The sequence below is a fragment of the Malurus melanocephalus genome, unplaced genomic scaffold (assembly GCF_030028575.1).
Source record: "Malurus melanocephalus ecotype Western Australia unplaced genomic scaffold, MMel_1.1 scaffold_5, whole genome shotgun sequence".
In the NCBI taxonomy this organism is placed as follows: Eukaryota; Metazoa; Chordata; class Aves; order Passeriformes; family Maluridae; genus Malurus; species Malurus melanocephalus.
Window position 1 is genome coordinate 5531675 of NW_026623237.1, and position 14948 is coordinate 5546622.

Consider the following 14948-nt stretch of genomic DNA (forward strand, 5'->3'; position numbering starts at 1 on the left):
AAATCTCTGGTGCAAACGCCAAGTGGCACACTGTTAAACATGACTATTAAATTATTTTCTTGGGAGTTGTTTTTGATTCATGTGGAATAGATTAAAAGTCTGTTTCAAATCCCACAAGATTTCCCATGGAGTATAATTATACATGAAAYAGAATAAGAAATGCAGTCCAACAATTACTTTGATTAGATGGTAGTTACTGAAGCTGTCAGTGTGCATAGTCCTACAAAGAACTTAGAAGGAGAAGTTAGGTAATGGAATTGTTGATAAATGTTTGCGCTTCGGAGGAATAAATTATCTGTGTAAATAAATAATGGGTAGAGAACTGCAATCAGCTGATGGGATCCTGCCCTTCATCCTCACTGATGGTACAACAATACCTATCTCAAAGACCAATTTGCTGCTTTAATAAAGCAACCCTCAAGGGCCCTGAGCTGCTCCCTTTAAGCAACACAATTTCTGCAGTTTTTATGGGGTCTGAAACTTGTAATAAGTCTGATTTCTAGTAACATTATGAGCTTTGTATTGGTGACACTTGAGATCTCCTTTTTTTGTCTGCTAGCCATTTTGTCAACAAAATGAGTTTGACCACTTCTGAATGCAATAGAAGAGGTAAAGATGCTAATTTTCTTTGACCAGACAGCATTATTTCTACTATGGACACACTGTGGATCCTCTGCCATTGCTCTGTAGCATCTGCCAGAAGAGCAGGTCAGGTGGGAGGGACCAATTTAGTTCTGGGCTGGAAGTTTTTATGTTCCTACATAAATCTACATGTATTGTTGCAGTGGTACACAAAGAAGCTCATAAAACAGGAGGTCAGAGTTGTGTAGCTGGGGGCTTTCAGAAACACTGACACTCTTCAGAACTGAATATGCATGCTTCTTGTCTCCAGGTCAAGTTWTAAACTCATTTTACGTGAAAAAATTATTGACATTTTCTTAGTTGAGGATAGAGTTTGGCCTGTGGTGAGTATGTGCCCCACTGATGCCTTTGTGGCACTTTAATGGGCAGTCCAGGCTCAGAGGAATGACAAAAAGCTTACTGAACCATGAAGGTCTTCCTGAATATTCCCATATGAGGATAATCAAAAGATTGTCCTTTCACCACCAGAAAGGAAGCATCCTAAAGGCAGAGGACAGGAGCAGTGCCACTGTCCCAGCTCCTACATATCTGCGCATAAACCATGTAGTGGCATTCTTTCTTCCTTGTCCTAGGTGAGGTGTAGCAATGGAGACAGGAATGTAAAGTAACTGTGCTTTAGGTGGAGAGGGGTTATTGATTTCCAATTTTGGGAAGGGCAGATGAAGGTTTTTGAGTGTGCTCACTTCACTTTCCAGGTTGTTAGATAGTATCATCCTGACACACTCCTAAAAAAAAAAAAGCCACAATACAATGCTTCAGATACATTTTTTTTTAAATATATATATATATATATATAAGCTTCAGATTTGCATGCTGCTGATCCAGCTGTTTTCACTGAGTTGTTCAGCTGAAGCCCAACAAATAGTGCACTATGAGCTTCAGGAAGGAGATGTCAGGAGATGGTGCTCAGGCATGACAACATTTCTGTGGRTTTTAGCTGTGATATCCAAGCGACTAGTGCTGAGTTTGTACTCAAAAGGAAACTGAGTTTCCTTCTGAGAGAAGGAAAGAGTACCAAAAGAGCAAGTGCTCCTTGGAGAATACATTTGATTCTCAGTTGTAAGCCTTTTGGAGTTACATAGTTGAGGAATTGCTCTTGACAGACAATAAAGCAATTCCCACTTGTGTGAATACCCAAGATTCAACTCCATAGATTGCAGAATCTTGCTATAACTAAGTTATGGTTCACGGTTTCAGTGGATGAAAAGGAAATACTGGAATAAAATAAAAACTCTCACCTCTTGCTTAATTGCACATTACATCTTCGTAGACAAAACCTGAATCTCTTCATGGAGGCTTTAAGGCATGTAGAAGTGTGTGGTTAAAGAGAAAGAAATGTACTGCCCCCATGAGCAAATGGTGAACGAGTGATTATCACTCACAAATTCCTTTTCCACCTATATCTTCCTCCCACCCCATCCTGATCAGGGACTTGATTTAGGCAATAAATACATGCATACAATTTGCATTTTTTTCCCAAGAGCTTTAGTTTGCAACGTTAACAGTGTTCTCTTCCATGGTAACATAATGAGAATTTCAGAAGTGGGATTTAAAAATGGTATTCAGGCCCCTGATTTAAGTTACAGGTTTTTAAGGATACTCTGATGCCTAAGTGAACTCAAACATGATGATGAAGCTTTACAGATAGTTCTCTGCCTCTCTGGGGCAGAAGGTACAGACTGCACTGAGGTGCTGTTTTCAAAGGACACGACTGGAAGGGCTCCAGCTGATTGCTGGGTTCTGAGCTCCTGCTCGGAGTACTCAGCCAGAATGTCATCAGCTAAGGCTTATTCTTGCCTTAAATCTCACATGTGCTTCTATGTAGTTGTTTCTCAMCATTTTTTTCTCTGTCTCTATAATCTTACTCCGAGCTGTCTTGGGTGCAAAAGATTTGCCAAATTAAGATTTGAGGTGATTGTCTTCATATTCCAGGGCAGTCACAGGTGGTCATTTGAGATCTAGGCACAAAATATGGTGTCCATTCCCAAAACCCCAGTGCAGCCATTTGAACACTTCCAGCTTCACTATGTTGCCAGGTGTCAACCACCTGAGAAAATGTGACTGCTGAATTCACTGTGAAGGCTCCCCATTTTTATTGACTGCCCACAGACAATAGATGGAGGTCAGAATGCAGAACAGAAGGAGAAGAGACAAKGAAGGGCTCAGAACAACTTTCTGCTGCCACAGTGATGGGGAATTGGGGACAACAATTGCTTGGATCTCATCACCAGGCTTTTATCCCTCCTAAAGGAGTTGCTGGTACTCTTATGAGAGGTTCTTTCTGATATCTTGGCACTTTGCCAGGCAGGCTTGGCAGAAGAAACTGCTGCACCAAAGTGTAGAAGTTCTGATATCCTGATACATGCAGGAGCTAGCTAACAGCAATGGGTGTTAGGCAAGTTGAAAAGAAGTATTCATAAATATTATACAAAGCAAAGGAAATAAAACCTCTGTTTGTGGAAAAACATTTTGTCTTGTGTAGTTGCAAAGCATGCATTGAGATAAGCAGTAATTCATGAATGTGCAGGATGAATTGTCAGGGTTGATGAATGCTTAGGGTAGAATGGGCTTCACTTCCAGCCAGATGTCCCAGTAAGCTCTTCATCTCTGTTCACTCTGTTTCTCCTGGGCCATTTCACTCCATCCCCTGAGGGGACTTCCTGCTGTGGGGCATGAGCTTCAGTGAATAGCAATGAACCTGGATAGTGGATACCCTTGCTCTCTGCAAGACAGGTGGGATTTTTCTGACCATAGGATGGAGTTTGAGGGAAGGTAAAAGTTACTGCAATTACTTGGAAGCTACATGTTGCCTGCAGATATTTTCTTTCTTCTGAAGATCTTTGCATTCTTAAGTTTAGGTGGGTTTTGTTGGCTTTTTTTTTTTTTTTTTTTTTTATTTGTAGTTAGTGCCTTTTTATAGGTTGGAAGGTGAGGAAAGCATCCTTTCCTCAGCCTTGTAAGAAACTCTTTAGCATGCAATCTCTGCTTTGTATTGCTACCTCTTACCTGTCATTTCACAGTCCTTCAGGTGCAATATGCCTACCCTTGCTTCTAAATCACAGWCAGCTTCCAAGGCAGGACAATAGGYTGAAGAAAAAAATCAAAAACCTTACTATTTGGACTAGACTGTCAAGGGAGAAGTTGCTTCTCTTCGCACAGGCAGGAGTCAGCACATTCTGAAGGCAAGATGAAGTCCCACCACTACAAAGCTGTGAAATGTGCAGACRCAGCCAGGAAGGCTGTCAGTCCTGAAAGCTGCTGAAAGCTGGTTGGGGGATGAGGGGAAGTGAGAGTGTTGCCTTGAATGGCCAATTTTTAATAACGACACAGATAMGGGGATAAAAAGGGTTTTAGCTCAGTATTTGGGATCCCAGGTGCACAACTTGATGGCAGAATGTAGCCCCGTGTACAGCACGGATACAAGTTTTATAGATTTCAGGAATTAGCATACCTATCTAGGATTCCCCAATAAGAAACTTCACAAATGCAGTAATGTCTCCTTATTCTAATGAATCCCCCCCCAGGATGAGGCCAGAGCCCAGTTTACACAAGATGTTCTGGACAGAAGGCTTCACCCAAGGCTGGAGCCTCGGGTTTAAGATAGCACAGGGTACACTGACTCTTTCCTCAGGATGTTTGGTCTCTCTGCCCATCAGAACTCCTAAACGAAGCTGGAATATCAGGCTATAGGGATCACAAGCATGTGGGCTAAGGGGTACTAGGCATACATAAAGGGTACAGAAAAAGTATAAAAGGAAAAACMAAAATCAACAGGCATCAAGAGGATAAGCAGACTTGTGAAGGAAGGAGTTAGGGGCAGAAGCACTGAAAATCCCATCTCTTCCTGAACTTTATCAGCTGCTGAAGACCTAGAGCAGGATTATCTGTGRTTGTGTCTCATCTGTTGTGAATTAACATTCTCGTGGTTTAGGAATAGTGTTCCGCCATTTAGTACTCCAATTAAAAGGCCATTGATTCGAGGCACAAAAGACAGAGATCACAGGTTGATATAAGAACAATTTACTGGAAWTAGCAATGAAGAACAGCAAAAGAAAACAAACTATAGCAGCAGCAATTCTAATAACAAAACTATACAAAAGAGAGGGTGATCCACATGTAAAAATGCTCACCACAGCCCTTGGATGACAATGAACAAATGGCAGATGGCCTTACCCCTTCCACCATGCTTTTCTTGACCAGAAGCCCCACCCTTTTCCTTGGAAGCTAGAGTCCCTTAGCCAGCCCTGACAATAATGTGTCTAGAGTAGCTTCCTAGCCGTGCTCACACTGCTCCAGGGTCTGCCTTCCTGATGGCTCACTGAAAAATATTGACTTGTCCTGGATGGAATCAGGACACTGTAAGAGCTGTGTGAGTCAAGGGCTTTCAGAGAGAAGCAGAATTTCACTCAAGCGGAGTGTTTCTGTGATGGAAGGGAAGCCACATTGTCCTTTTGTTCTCATCTGAGGGTAATATCCCAAGTTATGACTGGTCACAACGTCGTAACCAGAGTTACATTCTGGTTTTGAGCATACAAGGGAAGATGCTGAAGATGGCAATGTGTATCAGTCAGCTGAATTGGAAACCTTCTCTCAACCTGTGTATGTTTGGGAGGGGCAGGTGGGTCTAAATGTGAAGCTCTGTTAAAGGAACAGACTTTCTCAAGAAAACCCTTGAATTATTAGCTTCTAGGAGTTCACCCCCTTCTTTAAGTAAAATGGGATTTTTTTTTTTTTTGCGTGAGAAGTATGCAGCATTATAAGCACCCTTGAAAACCTCTAATCAGTATGTTCTGTGGATGTAGAAACCTTTTCAACACTTCTTCCTATAATAAAGTGGCCTTTCTCTCTCTCGCCTTCCTTCCTTGCTTTTTTTTTTTTTTTTAGAATGATTTAATAGCAGTATGTATCAATCAAAGTTTTTTGAAGAGGTGCCTTAATTTAGGCTAAAGTGGTACMGTCCAAAGATATAGCATAATTGGAAGACCAGTTTTGTACAGTTCAGTTTTATTCACTACAGTCAACTTAAATGAGCTGCTCCTATCCTTTTCTTCCCAAGGATGGCCAAATGGCCATGAGGACTAGTGAATTGCCTGCTATGCCACAACCTTTGATGTTGGGCCCTGGGGAAAGATCTTCTCCCTTTTTTGGTGCTTTTGGAAACTGAGATCTGGAACAACATGTAAACCAGCTAATTACCAAGGTGCCGTGGATTACATGCTCTTCAAAATACCTGGATATAGGGTGATACGGCCTATAGTAGGATCAAATTACATCCTAAAGATTTACTACTCTCTCCACCAGTAGTCAGCCAATTCCAGCTTGAATTTCAGGCAGCCTCTGCCTTGGGGAAAATTAGAAGGAAAAGGACCTTGCAAAGTCAATTGATCCTTCTCTGAGTCCAGTGCTGGACCAGCTGTACTGCTGGAGGCTCTGCATTTGCTAAGACAATCTGTATCACCTACTTGGCTGACTTGAGCTTCACAGGTCAGCTGGAAAAGGGTGCTACTCCACCTCCTCTCCTGGATACCTTTAGATGTGTCTCAGCCCTCTCCTTTCTCACCTTTTTGGAAACTACTACCTAGAAGGAAATAGGGTRCCTGTGACAGCAGAGATGGAAAAGTGCAGAAAAATTGCCATACTGGGATGTGGCATTTGTTGTTTTCCTGGAGATCTATGTGATAGTGTAAGGGAAAAAAGATTATATGAACGGAATTATATATTTTTTTGGGGGTTGTTTTAGCTTGGGGGTTTTTGTTTTGTATTTTTGCTTCTTCTCATCTCTCCTGACTTGCCTGTGAAGCTCTGCCCATTCAGCAGAGCCCACTCTGCATGTGTTTCTGAGCAGAACTGAAAGTGAATGAAAGGAAGTCATGACATGATGTGTTTACAACATCACTGTTAAATGCCAGGCAAGCACACAACAGTGCAGTGCCTTGTAGGCAGATGCGTTCACTTGAACTGCATCCTCCTGTCACCACAGCTATCAGAGCTTTGTGATATGGAAATGTGAGAAAAACAGCCAAAAAARGGATCTTAGGGACACACTGGAGTGATTTAAATGTTGATAGAGACAGAACTGGTTTTGTGTTTATATGAAGTCCCCCGAGTAAACAGAGATGTGACTCAATTCCACCATATTCCTTGCATGAATAACATTTGTCTCTTTATTAATAAGTCTGACATTAAATTGTGTGCTCTCTCTCTCTCTATTCCTCAGAACTAATAATACAGCCCCTAGAAGTTCATTAATGCTGGCATGTCTCTTTGCTTCACTTTTGTAATGCATGAGAACACAAGCTTTAAATAAAATCTTTGTGAAGCACTTGCACTTGTCTGAAGATAAAAAGCATGTTCCTACATTTGCATTACAAAGAAGCCCATATAAGCATCTTCTTTCTCTGGCACCCTCCTTCCTCTGGGCTTGTATCTGATGGAAAAGGCAATTTCCAGCTAATCATTCTGAAAGCCTGTCATTTGTGTCTGTAATGAGGGGAAGGAGTTTTTAGTGTTGATTTTCAGTGGGCATTAGTCAGTGGTATTTGTTGCAATTCTGAGATAGTGCAATACACAGAACTGCTACCAGGACCTCTGTGCACAGAGAATTTCTGTTCCACTGGGTGACAATGAATAGCTCAGGATTCCTAAGAGGGAGAAAACAGGCCTCAGAAAGGGGGGGATTTTACATAACGTGTTTCTAATGCCAAAGTTTRTTCCCAATCACGTGGGTAGAAAACTGGCATCGTCATCCTTATGGCAGGGGAGTGGCTTCGGATCACCCAGGGGTGACAGGTCACCTGGATATGATACTGGGTAGCCTGATGTAGGTGACCCTGCTTGAGCAGGGGTGCCAGGCAATCTGGAGCTCCAGAAATCTCTTCAAACTTCAGGCATTTTTTACATGTCAGAATTGTGTGGAGCAATTCATTGAAAATCATTCCATGACACCAGCAGCAGGCATTTAGTGACATTTCAAACCTAATGTGTTAACTAGCCTGGGATCCAGCTGTCCGTTTCTTAAAAGGGGAAGTTTTCCTTTGATCCTGGGTCAGATCTTTGTCTGTTATGCCATCACATGAATACTCTAGTAGTCTAAAACGGGACTGCAATATCTCCTCAATATCAGGAAATCAGACTGCAGTCTTGTGCTAGCACACACACACACATATCACATCCATATTGTTTTATTTTGGCACCAAGCTTCTGAGAACAACCTCTGTTACAGGATGCTGTTTACAGCCTTGGGAATAAGTAAGACTTGCAAAGTGACTCCAGTCCTTCAGAAAAAAACTATCGTGATAAAAAGGATCTTGACTTGTAGCCTTTGGAAAGGGACAGATGAGAAAGGCTGTAAATTGGGGTGGGAAGAGTGAGAAAAGCACCTTAGAGCTTGCACTCCTTACCTGTCCAGCACAGCATGATGCACGCTCTGGTATGCATGAAGAGCATCCACCTGGCACATCCGAGGCTGGAGATACCCCTTGGAACACSGATGATGCCCTCATCTGCTTGCACTTTAAAAGAGACTGCCAAGAGGATCAGCTGTGCTTTGAGATATGTGATTTTCAGGATTAAGAGAGATTCTGATCTCCACAGCACAGAGGAGCACAGCTTAGCTGGGAGAAGGGCTATCAAGGTCGTAGCATTTCCCAAGATTGCAGCATAATCCAGCTGTGTTTGTTTTAGATCATTCAATTTACCAAAACAGCAGTCGCCTTAGTTTAGTCCTTCTGGCTGCATAAAAGCCTGCAKTGCCCAGAGGCTGAAACCAGCAGCAGCAATAAGACTCCCTGAATGCATCTTTCAAGGTGTGCAGGCTAGTCCTTGAAAGGTGCCCGTGTGTAGTATCGTGGCACAGCTCATGCTTTTCATGTTTAATCATTTCCTTACTAATTAACATGGTCATTACCACAGTGTGAAGGGAAAAGATGATTATTAAAGGTTTAATGTCATTGCTGCTTACACCGTGCCTTGAATTCTTGCAGTTTTTCGTAGGTATTTAATTAAACTGATAAGTAACAATACTATTRCATTTAATAATGTATGTGTAACTGTGTTTATTTGCCCTTCGGTGAGGCCAGCAACTGTCTACAACAATGAGAGAGAGAGACAGACATATTAAATCCACAGTGGTTTTGTTTTTGWTTTGCATGTTCGTCTGCTTTCTGCTTCTCTCATACTGGGTCAGCCTAAGGTGAAGTTCCAAAGGTATATGGACATGATGAAAAGCCCATKATGTATTTATGGGTCAAAAATACTGTTTAGGGGTAGTGGCAACAATTCTTAGGGGTTGGGAAATTCCTTTCATATATTTTTCCCCAACTATATCAACTATAGAGTGAATTTCAGTCAAGATTTCAAAACACTTGAATCTCATGAAAAATTACAGCACCAAAGGTAAACCAAGGGGCTTCTATACTTTTTCTGCCTTGACAAAATTAACTGTTACCGAACAGACAATGTGACAATGCCACAAGTAAATGCACTCTTCCTTCTCTTTTCTCTCTGGCTGCAGACTGCACTCTGTGCTGGGTGATGCCTAAAACAAGAAATATAGTTGATTGGCTGCTAATCACTCTTAGGCATAGCTGATTGTCTAGATTAAAGATGGAATTTGTGTTAGTCATTAGTCCAGACTCAAGTATTCCTACCAGTAATGCAGCCAGCTCACAGATTGCAGACATAAAAAAAAAAAMAMAAMCAYTTTCAATACCTCCATACTCCTGAGGCCTCAAGAAATGTCATGGGATCAGTGCTGGAAAAAAAAGCCGGGTTCAGTCTCCTGACAAGAGAGGAGAGATGTCATGTGTAACTCTAATACTTGCCTGGAGGGCTTTTGAGAATTCTGCAGACCACAGTGAAACACAGACCTTGTCAGACCAACAACAGGTATGTGGGAAGAATGGCAGATTCTCAGCCACATGAGCCAGTATTTCACATMCAGAGCAGGTACAGTGCAAGTACCAAAAACACTGTAATATGTGAGCTGAGCAACATAAAAAAAACCCGTTCTGGTATCTGGGTGCATGCTCAGCATGTATTTTTTTTGAGTGTGGAATCAGGATTACACAGTAGAGTCTCAGAGGTCTCATATTGCTACAACTGTGAGCAGAGTTTGGAGTTAAATGGCTGGAAAATTGGTTTGGACACACCACAGCAAACATTACACCACAGCTGGCCAAAGAACAGTTGACAAAAGTTTCATTAAATATTTATGCTAAAGATTTGTACCTAGAGGAGTGAAATCACATGAGTAGAGATCATAGAGTGTGATTTTCTCTGGTTTTGTGGGTTAAAGTGTAAGGATTCTGTATAGGAACGGAGATAAGGAATTGAGACATGCAAGACTTAAGCAGAAGTCCTAGAAGCTGAAGAAGTCACAGAACTYTGCATCAAATTGTATTGCATGAAGCCAATGCCCATGTAAGAAGCTCCTCTTSTTAGGACACTTTAGTTCTTGAAGAAGCTTTGGGAGGGCAAGGGAAGGGTACACAACTGTGGAATGTACATACAGCAGAGCTGTAAGTACAGCAGCCTACAAGCAAACCCTTAAAAAAGTTTGTGGAGAGGGATTAAAGTTCCAGAGGATTGGAAAAAGGCAAAGACAGATCCTCCTTTAAAAAGGGTAGGAAAGAATGACTGGGATGTTAAAGTTGTAATGCCTGGAGAGATAACTGGAACTTTGATCTATTGGCAAARCTTTAGGAGTTGAGGAATAGCCAACAAGCCTTTGTCAAGAAGAAGCCATATAAAACTATATGTGAACAACTACCCATTGTGTGATGGGTAGCAGGGCTTTTACAGACAAGTAGATCTTGTATCTCTTCAAGTTATTGATGTTGCTTTCAACAACAGTCACATCATAAACAAGTGAAAGAAATAATTAGTGGGTCACAAGTAAACTGAAAAGATTGGTATACCCTGTGGTTCTTTATGTCTGGTATTATCCAGAATTTTCATGAACTRATAGGACAATGAAAAAAAGCAGTCCTGTTACTTCACTTGTATTTAATTTCTGTCTACAGAGGGAAYATGGTGGAAGTACAGTGAAAGATGGATTTGGAATTAAGAAAAAATGGTGATAATTTGAATTAATGAGTTAAAATAAATGGGGCACTACTTAATGAGGACAAGAACGAGGTAATATGCTTCAGTAAGAATTCCCAGCTACACAGAAATGAACTGGGGAATAACTGGCATTGAGGCAAGGGGAATGCCAAATTGAAAGTAATCCAACATCATTTACTGAGGTGGAAGTAGCATATTCAATATAAGGATGTATAATCATGCCTGTCATGTACAAAATGTTCAGAGTAATCTTCCCAATGTGCTCAATTCTAGGCTGGACTACGCAGTGTTCACTTTTATCCATAACATTTTAGGGGAGATGTGGACTGTCTGGAGAAGATCCAGATGGGAATGAGAGTCATCTGAGAGTCATGATCTTGGAGGAGAGGTTGCTAACATTGGATTAAGAACAGAATAAGTCATCATCTGTCTGGGATGGTGTTTGTATTTTCATCCTAATTTGGGGAAATTTTTCAAGTAGAAGACTCCTTGATTGCCTTCTGCGTTTYCCCTGAACTTAAATCTGTGACAGATTGATTGTATGCAAGATTTACAGAGTTGGATACAACCATATGTGTTTGTCTGTGTGTCTGTTGTGACATGAGACCTTTTTCACACTACTACAAAAAAATTCATCAGTGACAATTACATCCATTTTGCTATCTCACTTCTTTTACTTTTATTACAGTAACACGAACACCTGAATAAAAAAAAATCGAGAAGGAAGATAGGAAATCTCTTCCTTTTTTTCTGAGAAAGCTTAAATTTATGCAACAAAAGAGGAAATTTTCATTTTGACTAGCTGATARGTTGTGATGAAAAATAATCTTTCATCAAAAATTACCAATCTTGTTTTTCATTGGCAGGTAGGGGATAGAATTCACCTTAACAATAAAAGTCCTCTATGACTGTAGACCATAATTAAAAAGAAAATTAACAAAAACCCTGTAAGCCAAATTACAGGAGACAGATTGATTACAGTTTYCTTTCCAGGGGATTTTAATTTTTTTATTCCTGCTGAGAGAGCTGAGGAATCATGAAGGGCTCACTGTGTTGAAAGCTTCTTTTAGCTGACTGAGTTGCAAAGAGGTTAAGAATACAGACCATGTGACAATTTTGAAATAATTTTGTTATTAGGTTGGCCTTCCTGGAGGCATTCCAAGGAGCCCTGTTGCTTTTCATGAACAGCAGAGAGAGGAAAGGAGGAACTCCAGGCTGAATTAGAGTGAGCAGATGCCCTCCCTCTGGTGTTTAATTTAATTAATTGATGTTTGTTGAAATAAAGCCAATTAACCTGGCTTATCTCTTTATCAATCATGCTTCTGCTTCCATTATTCAGTTGGAGAAATGGCATAATGTATTTTATGGCAGACAGCAGGAACAATTAAAWCCAACCTGTGCTGCTTTGCCTGCAGCAGGCTTTTAAAGGGAAGAGGAAAAACAGATGTTGTGGTGTGGGATAAAGCTATGAGGCTTTTTACTTTAACTATTTTCTGCCTCTGAATCCCTGCAATCCTTTCTCACTCAAGGGTGAGGAGCAATGGGGGCATCATACAAGGAACAGTTCTTGCTTAGGGTCACAGTGAGCTAACCCTGCTTTAGGGTCACAGTGAGCTAACCCTGATTTCAGGGCTCCTTGGTCTCAAGCACCTGCTGTAGATTGAAGAAAGGAGATCATAATCCAGTGACAGGGGCCATCGAGGATGGTGGGCTCTGAAATCAGCTGCACCACCCATCTGCAACCATCAAAGAAGTGATTGGTCACGGATACCATAAACAAATGAGAAAGAATTCCACACTGCTGCTCATGGAACCTGGTATAAGATACGCCACTTTTATCTTCCATTAGTTATTTCCTACAGAATTTTTTTTCTCTCCTGTGCCTCAGACACGTYGATGAATGTAGATTCAGTAAAAATATTTCCACTATATAGAAGCATAATCAGGATTGTTCAAATCTAGTTTCACCTTAATTTAATGTTATTATGGTGTCYGATTCTCTTCTTCATGTGTATTGGGATTGAAACCCTTTAGGTTTGGTTTTTGTCTGGAGTTTTTGTGGTTTATCATGATTTAGMCCCAGTTATCAGTTACCAGGCTTGTAAATGGATATCTGTGCCTCTCCACAGTGTTTCTTTAACAAAACCTGAACTTCTTAACAACAGGGTGATTCAACTCTTTCATTTTGGTTCATTAAGATATTTCTGGTTTAGTCAATTGTTTTGCCCTTGTTACTCTGACTGGACACCTCAAACTTTCTGAGAAAGAATATTAAAAATAATAAGACATCCAGAAAAAGCAACAAGAAAAATAGTAACAAGAAAAATAGTAACAAGAAAAATAGCTTCTGTCTGTTAATGCAATTTTAGATGATTTAAGATTGCTTTTCATCATAACACCAACATTCAGTGTTTTTGTTTTCATTCTCATGCTAATTTTCATATAAAAAGATGAAACAGGATGTGGTTTATGTATTTGGTTTTTTTAAATTTACTATTACTAGGGATGTGTTAAGGAGTAGCCCACAATTTTTGTGATATCCATAAAACACTCACTGTTCATAGATTAAAACCATAAATCAGTTAGTACCTTTTGCAAAAATTCATTTGTAGCATATCAGATATGTCGGTTAAATTAAATCTTCTAGGTTTCCTGTGAAAAATTGTTGAGAGCTTTAAAGTATTGCTATAATTTTCTGTGATTTCTCATATTAGTTATGGAAGCTTTGTTTGAAATGATCATTTTGAAACTTTTCTAGGCTGCTTTTGTTACGGTTTTTCAAGAAAAAAATTGTAAGAGCAAAAGGTATATGACTGAACAGCACAGGTCCTGTGAACAATTGATCTTACATTACTTAGCAAATGAAGTATATTGAGGTTTTGTACAYAGAAGCCCAGACACAGATCTTATGGCATGTTCTCATGGGATGCAACAGCCATCAGCATATTAAATCCCTTCTCTCCCACTTCTTTCCCAAATCTTGCTAAAATAATTTTGATAATAAAGTGTGGCATCAGCTACTGACCCCACAAACAAATCTCTGTACATGKAAACCTGTCCTCACACTCATTAACAAAGTCTCTTAAGAGGATATGGTCCATTTTAAAATATACTTAATAAAAAAACCTGAATGGTTTTGTCTTCTCTGTCGAAGAACTGGTAGTGAATGCAATGTTCACAATGATGGCCACTCCTATGTCATGATAGTTTAATCAGTTGAGTCAAAAGGGATGAAAGGCTCACAATTTCCTCCCTAGTGAGTGGGATAAGTAGGTGCATTTTCCACTTGGAGCAAATAGTCAGAACTGGTTCAGTTTGAAAGAAGAACTCTGCAGACATTTCAATATACCAGGTCTGTTCTAAGATTTTGCACTTTATATGCACCTAGTAGGTGTCCACTATGTAGACTTRGTCCATTAGACTTTTTATTAAGTAGAGGTCCAGAAACAGAGGAAATAAAAGAGTGATGGCTTTTATTTTGCTCAAAGTTTATTTTATGCTGTAACCAAAGCATCTGAGACAAACATTAAGTAATTTCTAATACTGGTTGTGTCTGAATCTCCAAAAAGGCTAGAAGGCCACCATATGGAAATCATCAAAGAAATAACAACCTAGAATGAGACATTTGGAAACTCATATATGCAATAGAAACCCCTTAAAATACCACATCATGTAGTATATGATAAGCATATTGTTGGAAAATTTAAAAGGTAACATAGTTTGAAGCTACATTTGCCTTATCTTCATCATCCATTCCTTTATGTCTACGGAAATCACAAGTGGGCATAAATCCACTTTCTGTCCATCTCTGTAATGGAACCTCTGACACAGATGCACTCAAGTGCTTTGTGAAGCCTGAGGAGGAAGTTCTGGCTCAGAGAGAGCTATAGTAGGGTTGTCACTGTCTGAGATCTACTTCAGATGAACRTAATTCTCTTATTAGGAAAGCTGTGCAAGCGTAAACACTCAAAACTCAATTGCTTCTCAGGATAATCAGTGGGACCATGGTGCAAAAGAGTCTTAGYCTCTCTCCTCCTCAGTAGGATTGGCTTTTTTTCAAGGCATTTTGGGGAAGAGTCTGAAGTATTTGAGAAATGTGCACACGATACCTCAAACAAGTCTGTGATAATAATGCTATCACCCAGGGGCGTATTCACAAAAGTTAACAATTCATGTCCAGAAGGCATTTTGTCTGGTTTGCTTTGGATATGTGTCTAAGAGGAAGTGAAAATAGTGTTGGG